This window comes from Mustela putorius, unplaced genomic scaffold (genome assembly GCF_011764305.1).
Source record: "Mustela putorius furo isolate JIRA1106 unplaced genomic scaffold, ASM1176430v1.1 tig00003834_pilon_pilon_pilon, whole genome shotgun sequence".
In the NCBI taxonomy this organism is placed as follows: Eukaryota; Metazoa; Chordata; class Mammalia; order Carnivora; family Mustelidae; genus Mustela; species Mustela putorius.
Genome location: NW_025421987.1, coordinates 37,225,313 through 37,240,061, shown reverse-complemented (window position 1 = coordinate 37,240,061; position 14,749 = coordinate 37,225,313). Strand labels below are relative to the sequence as shown.

At 45.1% G+C, this 14,749-nt stretch overlaps 1 protein-coding gene across 26 annotated transcripts in view; it reads right to left on the bottom strand.

Moving 5' to 3' along the window:
• The window catches only part of PHLDB2 (pleckstrin homology like domain family B member 2), a 227,344-nt gene that overhangs the window by 93,415 nt on the left and 119,180 nt on the right, over positions 1-14,749 (bottom strand). Inside the window, exon 1 of one of the 26 annotated variants that reach the window (XM_045088340.1) lies at positions 11,175-13,785. The exons of 24 other annotated variants lie outside the window; for them this stretch is intronic. The gene's annotated coding sequence lies outside the window, so the exon portion shown is untranslated. Of the gene's footprint in view, positions 1-10,828; positions 11,123-11,174; positions 13,786-14,749 lie in introns of those variants that run through there. One more of the 26 variants, XM_045088339.1, reaches the window with a different exon arrangement.

Here is a 14,749-nt window from a genome sequence, read left to right as displayed (position 1 = left end):
ATAAATGCAGTTATCCAGAAACCCAAAACAGTTTGGAGGGGTCCTTAACTATATGATGCATTACTTGTCGTCTGACGCTGTCATGCACAGACACTTCTTAGGGTCACCCAGGACAGCAGGGATTCATCAGTGGAGGACTGGCGGAGCAGGACAGACCATGGGAGAGTGGAGACTGCTTCATATAGCTGGGAAGAGGTGAGGATGTAGATTATGGAAGCAAACTTAGAAAAAAATAATAACCCTCCAAGATCAGGAAGGTATCGATGAAAATTTCTACCTTATTAAAAAGTCTGAGGGCGCCTGGGTGGCTCAGTGGGTTAAGCCACTGCCTTCGGCTCAGGTCATGATCTCGGAGTCCTGGGATCGAGTCCCGCATCGGGCTCTCTGCTCAGCAGGGAGCCTGCTTCCCTCTCTCTCTCTCTGCCTGCCTCTCTGCCTACTTGTGGATCTCTCTCTGTCAAATAAATAAATAAAATCTTTAAAAAAAAAAAATAAATAAAATAAAATAAAAAGTCTGAGTCTCCACTGTGCCCTACACAGGCCCATGGAGATTGGGGGCTGGCTCAGGGCACCTCTGCTGTCGCAGACCACGGCTGACGCTGGTGTTCAAAGCTCTTCCAGAACACTGGTGGTCCAGGGGCTGGTCTCTTTCAGCGCTGATGTTTACAATATGGCGAGGTTATAAATAAAGCAAGCACTGATGACATGTAATTGAATTCAGACACCAGCGTAGAGCAGTCCCTCAGAAGCAGTGCCATTCTTTACAGGAATTCTAGGGAGGAGGGGTATTCCTGCCGCAGCAGATGGGGCTGGAGGGGGAGCTTTGAGAGGACGAAAAGGGAAAACCGGGAAATCTATTTCAGCCTCAAACTCCAAGCTTAAGAATGGAGAACAATGGATACAAAACCTCCCTCTTTTTCCACTAATCTCAACAAGAAAACATGATGTGTGGGGTGGGGGTGGGGGCAGTGGCTAACGAGAAGCTTCAGGAACAAGCACTTCCTTCTCTAGCCATATTCTTATTTCAGGGCCCCGAAAGCAGCCATTCCCCCCACGTCCCCCATCCTCTGTTATCCAAACACCATCCTCACTGAAATCAGTGCTCTCCGCTCTCCCTTTCACAAACATACCCTCCTTTTGAACAAATATTTCCTTTCATCACTAAATCCTTCTCGGTCTCCTCCATCTCTGCAAACAAGCCTCACCTCTCCACTCAGCCCTACACCCACAGGCAAACACCTCCTCCCCGCAAATATCCCCAGACCCTGTCTGCTCCACAGATGGCCCTCCACACACAGTGTCGGCGAGCATCCCGAAATCATCATCTCAGCACTCATCTCCTCATCCACCACTCCCTCATCCCACGTCCTAAACTCTGCTCCTTTAAACTCTTGCTCCTCACTCAAGCTTTTCTCTCCCAGTGCAGACAAGAAAAACACCTCTAGTAGTAGACCGAGTACCCTTCTTGTTCTTTTTGCAAATAAACAGAGCAGCCAGTAGATTCCCACTCCTCTCCCCTTGCACCATGTTCTTTGTCATTTAAAGATCTGCCTATTTCGGGGCACCTGGGTGGCTCCGTAGGCAAAGCATCTGCCTTGGGCTCAGGTCATGATCCCAGAGTTGTGGGATCAAGTTCCACATTGGGCTCTCTGCTCAGCCGGGAGTTTGACTCTCCCTCTGACTCTTGTGCTCTCTCTTGCTCTCCCTCTCAGGTAAACAGATAAACTCTAAAAAAAAGGAAAAAAAAAAAGGTCTGCCTATTTGAACGAAATCATTATTATCCATTAGACACACACACACATGGGTTGATCATCTCAAAGGAGGATATTTTCATTTTCCTGTAAGATCCAAAAAAAAAAAAAAAGCAGTCCCACAGGAATTAATGTATTTTGAATGGCAGAGTAAGGAGGTTCTTTTGTCTCTGCAGATGGAACCCATTCACAGGTGGCTGTAAATCTTAACCGCGGGCAGTTATGCACCCACACCCTCACAGACAAGCATGACACAGACATGCCCACGGCAGCAGGAAACACACGAAGGCTCGCCAGGACTGCCAGGGAAGGCTCCCCAGAACTGAGACAACTCAGGGCCCCCTTGCAATTGGCCGGCCGGCAGGGGGACCCACAGCCGGGCCGGGGAGAGAGGTGAGGACCATGGAATGGCTGACATGACTTCTCAGGACACCGATCACACAGTTTCTCTCTTGGTCCGCTTTGGTTTTGCTTTTGAAGCTTGGCTACATTATATTCTTGAGTCACCTAAGTAGTCAGGGAAACCATTAAAGAAAGATCAGAAGCATCAAATACTCCTGGAGGGAGGACCGAGCACAGATGGGAGCAGTGAGCGATGAGGGGTAATGAGGACATGTAACGCAGCTGGAAGGAGTGAGGACAGAAAGTTAGAAGGAGTTCCAGCTCCTTCCTATCACAATAAAGGAGGCTAACCCCACGTCACCGATCCCTTCTGTCATCTCTCTCTGTACTGAAGTCTAAGCTCTGTCCAAAAAAGAACTCCACACGGTATTCCAAGGTTCCTAAAAGTAATCACAACCTACAGCAATAGCCCTACTTTAAATGAGGATCTTTATCTCCTGAATCAGAGGCTATTTTCTGGAAGTCCAGAGGGTTATATGGGAATACAAATCTTAGAGGACTGCAGCGAAGAGTTTTAGTAAAACATCAAGTATGCGGATTTGAATAAAAATTTGTGCGAGTCCCTTCAATGAGACTTCTTGGTACGAACTTTGAAATATTCCTTAGAATCTCCAAGGAATTCGGCAGCACGTTTCCTGTGACGGCTCTCTCCAGCCGGTGAGGAAGGCAGGCAGGAGGCAGGCCACAAAGCACAAACAACCTCAAAACACAGATGGGCCATTCAGATTCTTTTCCCACCCACAAAACCCCTGACTTGCACCTACGTCCTCAAGATGTGACTTTTACCGGTTAGATTCACATCAGTGTTCATGCCGGTATTAAAGCAGCTTTAGCAATATTTTTAAAAAGAGACAATATTAATGCAATAAACATTTACATACATATATTATAAATTCAGCTCAACACAGTGACGTGGCAGGAAAGGTCTCTAATTAAAAACATGCTGTCTCTGATTACAGAAAACACAAGGCCGAGGAAATATAATAACCACCACAGAGATGCTATCACTTAAATCTAGAATATGGGAAAGGCTACAAAACAACAACAACACATCCCAGTATCTTCAACCAGCATATGGCAAAGGAAAAAAAAAAAAGAACAAGAAAGAGAGGGAGCTGTTCTGGATTAAAGGAGACTTGGGAGACATGCCAATTAAATGTAATGCATAGGCCTTATTTGAATCTTGTTTTGAACAGTCCAATTATTAAAAAAATTTTATGAGATAAAAAGAATCTGGACGGTGACTAGAAAATAGATGATATTGTAAATGTTATTTTTTTAGGTGTACTAATAATATAGTTATTTTTAAAAAGCCCTAATCTCTTCGAGTTATTTTAAATTATTTATGAACGAAATAGTATAGTGTTTAAAATTTGCTTTATAACAATCCATGTTTTGGGGGAAGAAGTAAGGTCTACAGATGAAGCAAGCTTAGGATCACATATGGAAGGTACGTGAGACTTCACTGTATTATTCTGTTAACTTTTGTGTACGCTTAAAATTTTCCATAAGAAAATACTTAAAAGGTAAGATGTATGCATTTTGAAAATCAATATGAATAAAAATATATGAACAAATATTGACTTAAAAATAACACTGGTTCACTTTACAAAGCATCATGGGGTCCTATCAGTGGCTTCTACCTAATTTTTTTAAAGTATGAAATATTAACCCTCTATCATATTGAAGCTCTTAAAATTAGCTCTTAAAAGCTAATTTTTTTAAACACATGGGGTAAATTTGAAAAAAAAATGCATTGTCCAGATTCCAAGGGTCAGGCGGTTACATTCAGAATGCTTGCTAGATAATGCTAGGTGCAGTAACTAAATTTCACCACTAAGTGTGCCCAAAGAAGAACCATCTCCTCAGAAAGTTAAAATGTAGAAGTATTCACAAAAACTGCCAACCTTGCTATATCTTGAAGAATGTGAGCCTCAAAAATACTTTAACACACACACACACACACACACATGCCTTATTACAGATTTGTGCTAAGAGAGACTGACAAGCTTTATAGATAAATTAGGTTCCTCCCTCTTTGAAAGTGAGAGAGTTAGAAGAAATTTAGACTCATATTTTTCAGAGTTCTTTATAGAATCCTAAAACAGTTTCAGGTCAGGATGAAGATTCCTGAAATCTCCCCTCCCCCCAAATCCAATGTTTCCAGATGTTTCTTTTTTCTGATCGTTGGTATAATTCATTCCTGGGTTGAATGATTCTGACTATAAACCTGGAAGAGTCCTCCTCTGTTATGTTATCACCATAGTGAAGATAAAACCAGAGAAGTGGGGGGGACTCGGGAAATAGCTAAACTGGGGGTCATGTCTGTGTGTGTGTGTGTGTGTGTGTGCACGCGCGCGCGCACAGCTTACTTCAGATTCGTGTCCCAAAGTAGGGGGTCCTCCAGGAAAAAGCATCCTTCAACTCAAGGCCAATTCCAAGCAAGAAAGATGTTGACCTTGGGATCATATTGGGATAAAGATGCTCTCTCTTGATCCTGAAACCACCATTAGGGACTTGAACTGGAAGCTGAGAGTCTAAGGGACCAAACTTTGATCTTTTTACCACCCTGTCCACATTCCAGTCTACTGATCAAAATGCAATCTCTTAAGAGTCATCTTTTAATCTTCCAAAGTAACATTCCCTAAATCCCCAAACACTACATTCCCCATTCTCTTACCCAAAATTTATGAACTGGGAATAGTCAGAGCTTAAGTAGGCTTAGGAGAGATGAAACAAACACAAGGTAACCACATCTTCCAAAGTCGTGTTTTTCCCTTCAACTCAAAAACTGAGCAGATGGATTTCAAAAATGCCGTAAAGTAAACAAAATGAAATGGTCATGACACCATCTCCTCATTACTTAATGGTTGATTACGTAGAGTGGGTATTATAAGACACTGCTTTATTATAATAATAAATAAAGACCAGTTATTGCTTGGGAGGGAAAGAGAAAGGACTTGAACCAGCAGAGATCCATAATCAACTAACTAAATTCAATTTAATCAATGCTGTTGTTTATAACTGTGACCAAAAGACCTAATAAAGGAAATGGTTTCATTAGGATGTTATTTTTTTTTTTTGTAATGGCCAATCTAGTACAGAGAACACTGGACAGGCTGCCAGGGGCATGAGTCAGGAGACCCGTCCTAGTCCCGGTTCTGCCAAAATCTCCAGCAGAAGCAGGAGCCAGAGCAAGTCACTTTGCCTGTCTTCACCTTGTCTTAGCAGAGGCTTCCCATATTTAAAATGGTAAGGGCGACCTGGGTGTTCTTCCTGCTCCAGCTTTCTAGACTCACGGAGATGCTGGTTCAGTAACACAGGAGTGCCAGTTCTACAACGCAGGAAATGGAAATGACCACAGAACAGAAACATGTTTTAGTGATAAGGTGGCAGCGACCTAACTGGGAAAAGCTTGCCCCCACGCTGTTGCCCATGACATTCCAAGGGCATGGTACATTGTTTCAGCATAACATAGTGGGAAAAAGGCCCAGTCAGAGCTATGTTAATGCAATATCAGGGTACTTGATTCAGCATGATGTATAAGAAATACTTGCTCTGCACTCCCATAGCTTGCCATTTCCTTAAAAAATCTTAAGTTGTTTTCGAAAACCTACTTCTACGATGACGTTAGCAGCGTGGCAGCCAGACATCACTTCCCAGTCTCCCCTGAGTATCTATTGGCTCTGAAGCACTATTCATGCTGGGTCTGAACTAGTCGAAAGAACACAGGAGCAGGCTTTCCTTTGCTTTAACTGTCCTTGCTTTAGTACTACAGTGGTCAAGAAATACATCTAAGAAAAATCTTGTAACCTTTAGCCTTTTTCTATTCCATATGCTAATTCCACAAGCATACTGCCATCTGGAGAAGTCACACACAATGTGCAAACCAAATATTCCAAGATGATCAACACTAATTTCCGCAGAACTCCAGAATTAGCAGCAAGTCTTAGAAAAGGCCGACCCTGCCTGAGGTAATGATATTAAATATTGGCATGCACAAACTTTTCCTTTCCCTTAATTTGTAAAGTAAGAAAAAGCAGTTTGTCTAATAAATCAACTTCTACACACTAACCAAAACGTCTCTTATAAAAAAAACTCTCAAAAACTTTTCCATGTGACAGCTTGCACTCTAGATCTTATCTGTTTCTTTGTATAGCAAGCTTCTCCAATCCCTGATTTTCCTGTCACATCTCAATAAAATGATTTTTAAACCTGGGTTTCTTTTCTATTATTGACCATTAGCTGCTACAGCTATAGTCACATGTCAGAAACATCCCTAAATATCATGAAAACAACTGTGTGTAAATTAACCCCTAGAAGATTCAAATCCTGTGTGATGGAGACAAGTTCTTCTCTGTTTATCCTGAAGAGATCTGACAACCTGAGCTACCGTATTTGGTCTCATTCACTTTCAAAAGACGAGTCATGTTACTCAAATGCCAATAAATATTTCCAAGCAACAGTTATTTAAAACAAAACAACATAAAAAACAAAGTCAACTCACATCTTCTCCTCCCATCGTCTGAAAAAAATGAAAAATAAAAAAGGGGGATCATGGGAGGGGCTGCTACTGTTCTTTATTGTGGTACCTGCAGGCAGCAGACCCCTTTAAAAAGTCCTCACTTTCAAATCATTTCTAAATATTCTACTGTGTGCTTGGCCTTGAGGTGCACCCACTGGCTCGCTGTTGAAATAAGAACAACTTACCTCAGCACAGTTCAGAATTCCCACCTCTCCCAAGAAAGGCATATGAAAAAAAGTTTTCCTAATGCCCAAACCTCTGAAACTAGAGCATTATTAACTACCACGGCAGGATCACTTAGCACACAGAACTAGAATCCGTAATCACAAGCCTAATGACTAAACGTCGAACTGTAAATGTTAGCATACAAATGTTTGTCACTGATCGGGCCATATGGACACGGCTCTTCTGATAATTCCAAGCTCACTGAGATAACACCTTTATACAAGCAGCCATTCACAAATGCCCTCCTTTTTAAACTCTCCTAGGAAATTAACAATAGCTTTATGCTACTATCGTGTTCTTCCCCATTAGGTAAACAGATGGAGTGGTAGAGATGGGGGTATAAGAAAGCACAATGGCACAGGAGTTAGATTTGACTTGCAGGTCCTGCACTATTCAGGCAAGTTGAGTGCATCATGGGCAAAGGAGTCGGAGAAGAGGATTTCTTTTTATTTCCAGGATTCTTCTGTCTCACTTGCCCAAAGGATAGCCGAGCTCCTAACCCAAGCCCTGTGCAATCACAGTTATCATAGATAGCCATTCATCATGAGAATTTCCCCCCAAATTGCCCCCATGTGTGCTCATTTCCTTATATACCAGGTGTCTTTTTAAACCCCATACTCAGGAGGCCACTCTCATTTCCCTTTTGTCCAAGACAACTCTATCCATTCATATACTCTACTCTTAACCCATAAGGCAGGGAGGGACCAAAAATCTCAAATGTTCTGTTTTGTACCTGGATTCAAAAGCAGCATCTGCTGTGTTTGTGAAACCATCTGTTGCCCACTTTGCCGAGGGAAGGACGGTGCAAGCATCACATGTGGAGTGTCACAGGTCACACAATGGAATGATTTCCTTCTTCGGGCCAGCACACCCAGAGTCTGATCCACTGCCTCCATGGCTGACGCTACTCTCCTCCAGTCAAGGGTTTATTTATTTCCTCATGGAGAATGGTACCTCTAAACTCCAAACTCTCACGACGGGTCAGGTCCAGGATTGAGTTTTTTGGTCTGTTTGTTTGTTTATTACAGTGGCTTGAATATCAATTTCTAAATTCTCTAATTCTGGGTTATACCCAGAACTACATCTGCCACAAACTCACTTGAGACCTTATGAGTCACTAATCTCTGGACATCTCTGTTTTCACATCTATAAAATAAGAAGGTTGAACTTGGTTATCTCTGAGGCTCCCTTGTGCCCTAACACTCCCAAATTCTGTGATTTTTAAATGAACTCCAAGTTGTCTGTGAACACAAGTTCCTTCACATCTTTGGTATACTGAGGCTCTTAATGCCAAGGGTGAAAGAATCTGGTGCTGACGAAAAGGATTCTACGACATGGTCTCTTTGTGTTTAACTAGAACACAGTTGGTTTCCTGAAGAGCCAAAGTAGACTAAGATCCTTAATCTTATTAACATTTGCCCATGAGGTAATGAGCTAGTATTTTAGAGTATTATTCTAGAGCAGTTCTCTAGATTTGGGAGCTGAAGAATTCTTTGGGTGTGTTCTGTGTACTGTAGCATATTACACAGCAGCTGAGGCCTCTACCCACCAGATGCAGCCCAGCTGGCAAGCAGGGATGTTCCCTACCTCCAGCTGGAACAGCCAAAAAAAGTTTCCATACATTGGCCAATTTCTCCTGCCTGGGGGTCGGGGGAGGGCGTGCAAAATCTCCCCTCATCCTCAATAGAGAACCATGGCTGTAATGGGTATTGGGGCTTGCAAATAAGGCACATCACTCAAAAGTTGTTTTTGTTTCACATGGGTGATACATTGTTAATAAGTCAAGCACACCAAGACCTAACAGTGAGATTTTTAAAGCACATGTATTCCACTTGAAAGAAGTACAAAGCTCCGCCTTTACAAATCATTCATAGCAGGCCTCCCTGCAAAGGGTTGAGAACTAGCACACAAAATCATAACCTCATCTGCGCTTTTCACAGGATCTTCCCCAGTATGCTCCAGAATCAACTCTTGGCTTACAGACTTCAAAACAGCACTTTGAAGAGAAGGAAAACCAGTGGTTTGCTTTGATCAGTTTGGCTTTTTCTTTCCTCTCTTGTGCAAAAGCCAGTAAATAAGATGTTTCTGAAAAGGTTGCTAATGAGTTCTGGCTTTGGTCTAGATTCTTGAAGATAGGGGTTAGCAAACTCTTAGCTCAATTTCCCAAGTATCTTTCCTCCACCACTTCAAACAGAGACACCCCCTACGGTCAGTCCTCTGCCCAAAGAACAGCAGCTACCAGCTTCGTGAGACAGACTGAAGGCTGCAAACTGCAATCATTACTCCTCTTAACCAAACATCTCATTTTCCCACTGGTGAGAAAGGCTGAGATTTGCAAACCTCTGGGTCTCAGAAGGTGAAGGCTACGCTAGTCGAAGGAAACACCCATTTTAAACGTTTTCAGGACTTTACAGAGTTTCTTAAGTACATACAGCGCTTGTACTTCAAAATGTCTGTACATTAAAAATGTAAAGTGAAAAAGAAACACTTTTAAAGGACTAAGTGCAGGGTATGAAAAGGGAAACGTGAATAGACACAACTGTTACTTTTCAAAGAACTCAGCTCTTTATTCAAACAAATATTTACACAATTGAGGGCAATGGTACCAGGGATATAGCCATTCTGGTAAAATAGTGGGCAACTCTAGAGGTTTATTTATCCCAAATCCAGCTACTCTGTTGCTATCCTACCAGGAAGCAAGAATTCAAGTGTACTCGGGGCAAAAGTTTAACCCTCTGAAACTGAACTTCATTTGGATCTCTCCCAGCTGAACTCCAATAATGTCTGAATCTCAGGGACGGATCTCAAACACCTCAATTAAGCCAAACTAGGATGCTTCAAGTTACACTCCAATAGTTGAAAGAAAGTATCTGCAACTTACACATTTCTAGAATGAAGGGAAATATGGCTGACAAAAAAACTTATACTGAAAGGAATCCACATTTGTGCAACTCCTCTCCGAGTTCCACTCCCAGGCGCGTTTGGCAGTGACTAGTCTTGCATTCTAGAACTCTTGAGAGCTACTTCAGAGCTGCACAAGGAAGACTTCTAGGGATCAGGGCAGGGCCAGCCAAGAGTATTTCCAGCCCCCAGCAAGTCTACCAACTTAAAAGGCTGCAGGCAGAGTTCCTTCTTTTACATAAGAAAGGTAGATGCGCAGGCTTTGGAAGCCGGCTGGACTTCAGAAGCTCTAGCAAACAGGACACCTCTACCCTGGAAGGGACAGCCTGTCAGCCTTTTAATTTCCTGGCGGTGGCGGGAGTTAGCCAGGTCCTCCGCGCTTCAATAAGTGATGACTGCTAGTGCTAAGTTACTGAAAGCACCAGCAAACATTTCAGCTGCGCCTCAGCCCTGCCCGACGCGGGCTGAAACGGGGGTTCAGAAAATTCCCCAACGCCTGCAGCCTCTATCTCTTGGGGTACAGAGACCGCCATATCACAAACTTTGGGGGATCCAAAGCCAAGTCGGAATCTGAGGTTCTGCGCGGCTCAAACTTGTGAGCCGCACTCTTGAAACAGTGGAATCACAGAAGGGCAGCTAGCCAGATATTTGGGGGTAGGAAGGGGTCGTTTCCGAATCCCACGCCCCACACCATCCAGCAGCAGACCTTCTCTTTCCTCCGCGCACCGCGACAAAGCAGCTTTCCACCGCAGATCCCAATCCCTCTCTCGTCGGTCATTCCAGAGTTCTGGAAAGTTGCCTCCGGTCCCCCCAGATCTCGCCCGTTCCTTACAATCGCTTCGTGAGATTTCCCCCTATCCCGACACTCCCTCCCCAGGATGCTCGCCAGTAGGGTCCAGTCACCACCCGGGGTTCAGGCCCCCCAAAGCTGCTCGGCCAGGTTTCCGCTAACCCCAGTCCGGGCTTTTGTCCCCAGAGCCTGCAAGAGAAGCAAAGCAACTCCGCGTCCCCGGCACCCACTCACCGTCTCATCTTTCCTCGAGCTGCGGCTCTCCACCGGCCCCGTCGCCCTCTCGCCTGGCCCCCGACCCCTGCCCTCCCTCCGGCCCCCGACCCCCGATATCCGGCCCCGTGCGGGGCCCAGACGCAGCTCCAGCCGCAACCGTCCGGCCACTCCGGACTCGCCGTGCGCAGTCAGCGCGCCCCTCCTGGGCCCGGGCGGCCACTGCCTCCTCTCCGCCCCCAACCCTCCGCCGCGCAACCGGCGGCGACCAACTCGGCGCGGGGGAGGCAGCGCCCCCGGGGAGCGGCCCGGACGCCCGCAGCCGGCGCGCCCCACCCCTCCCGGCCCGCCGCCGCCCCCTCCTCACCTGGCGCGTCGGCACTGCCGGGTCTCCGCGGCCAGGGCGGGAAGGCGCGCTCGGTGCGCCGCGGCACCCTGTGCGGTCCCCCTCCCGCCGCGGTGGTGAGCTCCGCGCTCCACGGTTCTGTGCCCCGGCCCCTGCGCAACCACCGCGCGGGGCACCCAGCGAAATGGGGCAGTAAGTCAGAGAGCCGCCCAGCTTACGGCGCTTTACAGTTAGGGCTTTTACTACCGCTGGAGGAGCCCGACTGTTCGCCCCATCACCCCGCGCCAGTCCGCAAAGCCGCCTTTACAGCAGCGCACTGGAGACGTTTGTGGCAGGCTTTCCTTTTCCTTTTCTTTTTTCCCCTTCCCTTCGCTTCCTTTCCTTTCCTTTTCTTTATTCTTTTCGTTCCTTTCTTCTTCTTTCTTTCTTTCTTTTTCTTTTTTCTTTTCTTTTTTTTACGGTCTGGACGAAGGGCGGGAGGGTACACGTCCTCCGGTGATGATTTCCTCACCCGCTTTGGAGTTTCTACGGGGAAACTCCAGGTGACCACGCCTCACCTGCTCCCGACGGCTCGCCTGGGGGCAGGTACCTGACGCGTCAGAAAAGCAGCTTCGTAAAATCTGTGGGGCACGGCCTCACCTAGGGGCTGAGGATTTGGAACTAACTCATTCTGACTTCCCTTCGGTCATTTTTTGAAAGTCTGTTTTTGTTTTTTTTTTTTTTTTTTTGAGTTGCTGCAACCAGTGAAAAGAAGGCTGGCTGGTGTGAACGTCCTCCAAAGGATGCTTCCGAGGAAGGCAACGAAGCGGACCCAGGGCAGTCCGCAGTGCATCTGGGCACGCGGGAATGTGAGCCTCTGCCAAATTCTGAGCCCGTCTCTGGGGTTACGAAGATGAAGGCCCTCAGCCTTCAAGGAAGCCTCAGCAGCAGGGAAGAGAGTACCATGAACTGTGGACTTTTAAACATATGCTCAGTGTGGCTTTGGGGAAGCTGCTTTAGCTCCCAGTGACATTTTCTTCATCTACAAGTGTAGTAATAATGATACTGATGTTGAAAGTCGGATAATAAGCTTTTAGATAATGTAGGCAAAGTATCTGTCACCGTAAGTGTCCTAGTAGTCATTCAACAAATGGCTTATTTCATGGAATTTTCATTCATGCAGGTGAAAGCCTGGTTTCTAATTTCAGGGAGAAGCTCATCTATGAACTGCTTGCTGTTTTATAGGCCTTTTTTTTTTTTTCTTTCCTCTCCTGGCTCTCTGCTGCACAGAAACATACAGGGGTCAATCCAACCAGTAAGTGCTCTAGCAGATCTCTCTTCTCTCACATCATCAATTTTCTCCCTTTATTGGCTCATCTCCTTCCACATAAAATCATGTTATGTGTCCCATCTTAAAAACAAAAAACTCCCTCTTGAATCCACTTCCCGCACCAGCCACTTGTCTTTTTTTTTTTAGCTCGACTGCAGCAAAATGCCTTTTAAAATATGTTGAGAAAAGCTGTCTCCAGGTTCTGTCCTCTCATTACTCCAGCCAGGCTTTTGCTTTGCCCATGTCACCAGTCCTCTTCTTATGGAGATCAAACTCCCGAGTCAAAAGGTCTCTCAGTCTTTACCCCACTTGAGCTATCAGCTGATAGCTGATCATTTTCTCCTCCTGGAAATGAGTTTGACGTCCACCACATCTTATTTTCACGGTTTTGTTCCTAACCTTTGCTCCTTGTCAGTCTTCCTTCCTGGTCCCTTTTCTTCTCCCGGCCTCTGAGCAGTGGAGTGAGTACCCGAGGTTCAGACTTTGGTTCTCTTGTCTATCCACACTCACTCCCATGGTGAGTTCATCCTGTTTGTGGCAGTAATTACCACCTGTATGGTAATGACTCTGAAATCTTACCTCCGGCTGGGCCATCTCCCCTGAACTTCAGGCTTCAGGCAAGGCCCACTTGGATGCTTACAGGGCTCCTCCCACTTAACATTCCCAAACTTGAAATCCTGAAATTCCTCCCTCCACCTCCCTGACCCTTTGGGGGTCCTGTCCCAACTGAAGTCTGACTCATATCAGGCCTAAAACCTTGGTGTTATCCTTGACCTTTCTATTTCTCTTGCATTTCAAATCCAATCCATCAGGAAATCCTTTTAGCTCTACTTTCACAATGAGTCCAAAATTCAACTACTTACCACCTCCACTCTTATCACCACCCAGGTGTAATCTACCATCATGTCTTCACTTTGATTACCCTCACCCTGTTTCTACTTTTGCCCGCCCTGTGGGCTCTCCTCCACACAGCGGCCAGAGCAATTCCTTTAAACATTATGGCAACTCGTATCACCCCATCCTCGAAACCCTCAGTGACAACAAAAGCCAGAGTTCCTAGAATGACCCAGAAGGAGAACACATGATCTGCCCTTCTCTGACTTCAGCTCCTACTTCCCCCACCTCACTCACTTAGCTCCTGCCACCAGGGCCTCCTCAGTATTCCTAGACTGGTTTCCTGGACAGGTATACTTCCATCTCAGGGCCTTTATGCTGGCCTCTCTGCCTGGCTTTGTCCCCTCCCCCAGCCACCGTGCTCCCTCACTCCCTCACTTCCTTCAAGACCCTGTTCAAATGTCACCGTGTGCCTCAGGCCTACCCTGACTACTCTAATTAAAATTAAACATGTGTTCTTCATACCAGTAAGCTTTCTTTATTCTTTTATTGACAGAGTTTTTACCTTTTATAATATTATAAAATGTACTTTTAGAATTATATTTATTGTCGGACTCTCCTCACTAGAGTGTAAATTCTGTGCAGGCAGGGATTTCTGTCTGTTCTCTCCAGTGACACATCCCCAGTGCCCCTGAATGATGCCTGGCTTGTAGTATAAATGATGGCTTTGACCCAGAGCACTATGGTTGCAAACATTTTCTTGCCCAGAATGATGCCACTCAACCAGACAGACGTTTTAGAGACAAATTGTTCTCCCCCCAAAGGGTCTGAAGAGTATGTCTATCAACACAGCACACCTAGAATGACAGTATTTAACAACATGCGTGTCTGAGAAAAAATAGCTAACGTTCCCTCAGAGCAACAATTGCTGTATATACTAAGTGCTCTCCCAAATATATTACAATGTTAGTTTATTCCTCTAACAACCCTGTCAGGTAAGTACTATTATTACTAACAACCCTCTGAGGTAAGTATTATTATTACTCCCATTTTATGACTGAAAAAAATGAGGCACAGAGGAGTTAATGGTCACTCAGTTAATAAGTTTGGGTGGAATCGGAATATTCACAGAGGCAGGATGGTGTTAGGGTCCATACTCTTAAATACTCCCCTCTGTCTCTTGTTTGGGTAGGATGATATGTCAGAGGAAGTTTCTGGATAAAGATTAATTCATAATCACCGGGCAAAAAAAAGTGATCCTCATTGGCCTCTTCTCACTGCCTTGTTTTATTTGTTGACATTTTGGTCTCTTTGACTTCAGCCAAGCTCCTTAAAGGCAAGAGGGATCATTGTATTCATATTTGTGTGAACCTTACTCTAAGACTCAATACTACTCGACACTTGATACTCACTTGGAAGGGGCTCAAAGACGATTCATTCAATGTGACTTTTT